Below are 6,369 nucleotides of genomic sequence, written 5' to 3'. Positions count from 1 at the left end.
GGCTTCTAGCCATTTGTTGGAATCTGGGCCCACCATTGCTTCTTCATAATTTGCAGGTTCATTGTTGTCTAACAACATGATCGTCAAGACGGGATTACCGTACCACTCTGGAGCAGCGCGTGATCTCGTCGACCTGCGTGGTTCAACAGAAACTTGAACTGGAGTTTCATGATCATCATCATTAACTTCCTCCTCAACCGGCGTCGCAATCACAGGGGTTTCCCCTTGCCCTGCGCCACCATCCAGAGGGATGAGAGGTTCGACAACCTCGTCAAGTTCTATCTTCCTCCCACTCAATTCTCTCGAGAGAAACTCCTTCTCGAGAAAAGTTCCGTTCTTAGCAACAAACACTTTGCCCTCGGATTTGAGATAGAAGGTGTACCCAACTGTCTCTTTTGGGTAGCCTATGAAGACGCACTTTTCCTCTTTGGGTTCCAGCTTTTCAGGCTGAAGCTTTTTGACATAAGCATCACATCCCCAAACTTTAAGAAACGACAACTTTGGCCTTTTGCCATACCACAGTTCGTATGGTGTCGTCTCAACGGATTTTGATGGTGCCCTATTTAAAGTGAATGCAGCTGTTTCTAATGCATAACCCCAAAACGATAACGGCAAATCAGTAAGAGACATCATAGATCGCACCATTTCTAATAAAGTACGATTACGACGTTCGGACACACCATTACGCTGTGGTGTTCCAGGCGGTGTTAATTGCGAAACAATTCCACATTGTCTTAAGTGAGTACCAAACTCGAAACTCAGATACTCACCCCCACGATCAGACCGTAGGAACTTGATCTTCTTGTTACGATGATTTTCCACTTCACTCTGAAATTGCTTGTACTTTTCAAATGTTTCAGATTTGTGCTTCATCAAATAGACATAACAATATCTACTTAAATCGTTAGTGAAGGTGAGAAAATAACGATATCCGCCGCGTGCCTCCACGTTCATTGGACCACACACATCGGTATGTATGATTTCCAACAAGTCACTTGCACGCTCCATTGTTCCGGAGAACGGAGTTTTAGTCATCTTGCCCATGAGGCATGGTTCGCACGTGTCAAGTGAATCAAAGTCAAGTGACTCCAAAAGTCCATCAGCATGGAGTTTCTTCATGCGCTTTACACCAATATGACCCAAGCGGCAGTGCCACAAAAATATGGCGCTATCATTGTTTACTCTAACTCTTTTGGTCTCAATGTTATGTATATGCGTATCGCTATCGAGATTCAATATGAACAATCCTCTCACATTCGGTGCATGACCATAAAAGATGTCACTCATAGAAATAGAACAACCATTATTCTCAGACTTAAAAGAGTAACCGTCTCGCAATAAACAAGATCCAGATATAATGTTCATGCTCAACACAGGCACTAAATAACAATGATTTAAGTTCATCACTAATCCCGACGGTAGTTGAAGTGACACGGTGCCGACGGCGATTGCATCAACCTTGGAACCGTTTCCTACGCGCATCGTCACTTCGTCTTTCGCCAGCCTCCGTCTATTCCGCAGTTCCTGCTTCGAGTTGCAAATGTGAGCAACAGAACCGGTATCGAATACCCAGGCACTACTACGAGAGCTGGTTAAGTACACATCAATAACATGTATATCAAATATACCTGATTTTTCTTTGCCCGCCTTCTTATCTGCCAGATACTTGGGGCAATTGCGCTTCCAGTGACCCATACCCTTGCAATAGAAGCACTCTGTTTCAGGCTTAGGTCCAGCCTTGGGTTTCTTCGGCGGATTGGCAACGGGCTTGCCGCTCTTCTTCGAATTGCCCTTCTTGCCTTTGCCGTTTCTCTTGAAACTAGTGGTCTTGCTCACCATCAACACTTGATGTTCTTTACGGAGTTCAGACTCTGCGACTTTCAGCATCGCAAACAACTCGCCGGGAGACTTGTTCATCCCTTGCATGTTGTAGTTCAACACAAAGCTTTTATAGCTTGGCGGCAGTGATTGGAGGATTCTGTCAGTGATAGCTTCTTGCGGGAGTTCAATCCCCAGTTCAGCTAGACGGTTTGAGTACCCAGACATTTTGAGCACATGTTCACTGACAGACGAGTTTTCCTCCATCTTGCAAGCATAGAATTTATCGGAGGTCTCATACCTCTCGATCCGGGCGTTCTTCTGAAAGATGAACTTCAACTCTTGGAACATCTCAAATGCTCCATGACGCTCAAAGCGACGTTGAAGTCCCGGTTCTAAGCCATACAGGACTGCACATTGAACTATTGAGTAGTCCTCCTTACGCGCTAACCAAGCGTTCTTAACATCCTGATCAGCCGTAGCGGGTGGTTCATCTCCTAGCGCAGCATTAAGGACATAATCCTTCTTTCCAGCTTGTAAGATTAGCTTAAGATTACGAGCCCAGTCTACAAAGTTGCTTCCATCATCTTTCAACTTAGCTTTCTCTAGGAACGTATTAAAATTGAGGATGACACTTGCGTGAGCCATGATCTACAACACAAATATATTCAAAGTGGACTTAGACTATGTTCAAGATAATTAGAGTTCAACTTAATCAAATTACATGCTAAACTCCCACACAAAAAGTACATCTCTCTAGTCATTTGAGTGGTTCATGATCCACCTACACTATCCCAAGTCCGATCATCACGTGAGTCGGGAGTAGTTTCAGTGGTAAGCATCCCTATGCTAATCATATCATCTATATGATTCATGATCGACCTTTCGGTCTCATGTGTTCCGAGGCCATGTCTGCACATGCTAGGCTCGTCAAGCTTAACCCGAGTGTTCCGCGTGCGCAACTGTTTTGCACCCGTTGTATGTGAACGTTGAGTCTATCACACCCGATCATCACGTGGTGTCTCGAAACGACGAACTGTAGCAACGGTGCACAGTCGGGGAGAACACAATTTCGTCTTGAAATTTTAGCGAGAGATCACCTCATAATGCTACCGTCGTTCCAAGCAAAATAAGGTGCATAAAAGGATTAACATCACATGCAATTCATAAGTGACATGATATGGCCATCATCACGTGCTTCTTGATCTCCATCACCAAAGCATTGGCACGATCTTCTTGTCACCGGCGCCACACCATGATCTCCATCAACGTGTCACCATCGGGGTTGTCGTGCTACTTATGCTATCACTACTAAAGCTACATCCTAGCAAAATAGTAAACGCATCTGCAAGCACATATGTTAGTATAAAGACAACCCTATGGCTCCTGCCGGTTGCCGTACCATCGACGTGCAAGTCGATATTTCTATTACAACATGATCATCTCATACATCCAATATATCACATCACATCATTGGCCATATCACATCACATCCATACCCTGCAAAAACAAGTTAGACGTCCTCTAATTTTGTTCTTGCATGTTTTACGTGGTGACCAAGGGTATCTAGTAGGATCGCATCTTACTTACGCAAACACCACAACGGAGATATATGAGTTGCTATTTAACCTCATCCAAGGACCTCCTCGGTCAAATCCGATTCAACTAAAGTTGGAGAAACCGTCACTTGCCAGTCATCTTTGAGCAAAGGGGGTTACTCGTAACGATGAAACCAGTCTCTCGTAAGCGTACGAGTAATGTCGGTCCAAGCCGCTTCAATCCAACAATACCGCGGAATCAAGAAAAGACTAAGGAGGGCAGCAAAACGCACATCACCGCCCACAAAACCTTTTGTGTTCTACTCGAGAAGACATCTACGCATGAACCTAGCTCATGATGCCACTGTTGGGGAACGTCGCATGGGAAACAAAAATTTTCCTACGCGCACGAAGACCTATCATGGTGATGTCCATCTAGGAGAGGGGATGAGTGATCTACGTACCCTTGTAGATCGTACAGCAGAAGCGATTAGAGATCGCGGTTGATGTAGTGGAACGTCCTCACGTCCCTCGATCCGCCCCGCGAACAATCCCGCGATCAGTCCCATGATCTAGTACCGAACGGACGGCACCTCCGCGTTCAGCACACGTACAGCTCGACGATGATCTCGGCCTTCTTGATCCAGCAAGAGAGACGGAGAGGTAGAAGAGTTCTCCGGCAGCGTGATGGCGCTCCGGAGGTTGGTGATGATCTTGTCTCAGCAGGGCTCCGCCCGAGCTCCGCAGAAACACGATCTAGAGGAAAAACTATGGAGGTATGTGGTCGGGCAGCCGTGAGAAAGTCGTCTCAAATCTGCCCTAAAAGCCCCATATATATAGGAGGAGGGAGGGGGACCTTGCCTTGGGGTCCAAGGGAACCCCAAGGGGTCGGCCGAGCCAGGGGGGAGGATTCTCCCCCCCCAAACCGAGTCCTACTTGGTTTGGTGGGAGGGAGTCCTTCCCCCTTCCCACCTTTCCCTTTTTTTTTCCTTTCCTTTGATATTTTCTTTCTTGGCGCATAGGGGATTGGTGGGCTGTCCCACCAGCCCACTAAGGGCTGGTGTGACCCCCCCAAATACCTATGGGCTTCCCCGGAGTGGGTTGCCCCCTTCCGGTGAACTACCGGAACCCATTCGTTATTCCCGGTACATTCCCGGTAACTCCGAAAACCTTCCGGTAATCAAATGAGGTCATCCTATATATCAATCTTCGTTTCCGGACCATTCCGGAAACCCTCCTGACGTCCGTGATCTCATCCGGGACTCCAAACAACATTCGGTAACCAACCATATAACTCAAATACGCATAAAACAACGTCGAACCTTAAGTGTGCAGACCCTGCGGGTTCGAGAACTATGTAGACATGACCCGAGAGACTCCTCGGTCAATATCCAACAGCGGGACCTGGATGCCCATATTGGATCCTACATATTCTACGAAGATCTTTTATCGTTTGAACCTCAGTGCCAAGGATTCGTATAATCCCGTATGTCATTCCCTTTGTCCTTCGGTATGTTACTTGCCCGAGATTCGATCGTCAGTATCCGCATACCTATTTCAATCTCGTTTACCGGCAAGTCTCTTTACTCGTTCCCTAATACAAGATCCCGCAACTTACACTAAGTTACATTGCTTGCAAGGCTTGTGTGTGATGTTGTATTACCGAGTGGGCCCCGAGATACCTCTCCGTCACACGGAGTGACAAATCCCAGTCTTGATCCATACTAACTCAACTAACACCTTCGGAGATACCTGTAGAGCATCTTTATAGTCACCCAGTTACGTTGCGACGTTTGATACACACAAAGCATTCCTCCGGTGTCAGTGAGTTATATGATCTCATGGTCATAGGAATAAATACTTGACACGCAGAAAACAGTAGCAACAAAATGACACGATCAACATGCTACGTCTATTAGTTTGGGTCTAGTCCATCACGTGATTCTCCCAATGACGTGATCCAGTTATCAAGCAACAACACCTTGTTCATAATCAGAAGACACTGACTATCATTGATCAACTGGCTAGCCAACTAGAGGCATGCTAGGGACGGTGTTTTGTCTATGTATCCACACATGTAAATGAGTCTTCATTCAATACAATTATAGCATGGATAATAAACTATTATCTTGATACAGGAATTATAATAATAACTCTACATTTATTATTGCCTCTAGGGCATAATTCCAACAGTCTCCCACTTGCACTAGAGTCAATAATCTAGCCCTCACATCACCATGTGAATTACATTGTAATAAATCTAACACCCATACAGTTCTGGTGTCGATCATGTTTTGGCCGTGGAAGAGGTTTAGTCAGCGGGTCTGCTACATTCAGATCCGTGTGCACTTTGCATATATTTACGTCCTCCTCCTCGACGTAGTCGCGGATGAGGTTGAAGCGTCGTTTGATGTGTCTGGTCTTCTTGTGAAACCTTGGTTCCTTTGCTAAGGCAATGGCACCAGTGTTGTCACAGAACAAGGTTATTGGATCCAGTGCACTTGGCACCACTCCAAGATCCGTCATGAACTGCTTCATCCAGACACCCTCCTTAGCCGCCTCCGAGGCAGCCATGTACTCCGCTTCACATGTAGAATCTGCTACGACGCTTTGCTTGGAACTGCACCAGCTTACTGCACCCCCATTAAGAATAAATACGTATCCGGTTTGCGACTTAGAGTCGTCCGGATCTGTGTCAAAGCTTGCGTCGACGTAACCTTTTACGGCGAGCTCTTCGTCACCTCCATACACGAGAAACATCTCCTTAGTCCTTTTCAGGTACTTCAGGATATTCTTGACCGCTGTCCAGTGATCCACTCCTGGATTACTCTGGAACCTGCCTGCCATACTTATGGCCAGGCTAACATCCGGTCTAGTGCACAGCATCGCATACATGATAGAGCCTATGGCTGAAGCATAGGGGACGGAGCATATGCTCTCTATCTTCATCAGTTGCTGGGCACTGAGTCTTACTCAATCTCGTACCTTGCAACACTGGCAAGAACCCTTTCTT

The sequence above is a fragment of the Hordeum vulgare genome, chromosome 5H (assembly GCF_904849725.1).
Source record: "Hordeum vulgare subsp. vulgare chromosome 5H, MorexV3_pseudomolecules_assembly, whole genome shotgun sequence".
Taxonomy (NCBI): domain Eukaryota; kingdom Viridiplantae; phylum Streptophyta; class Magnoliopsida; order Poales; family Poaceae; genus Hordeum; species Hordeum vulgare.
This window is presented reverse-complemented; position numbering follows the sequence as displayed.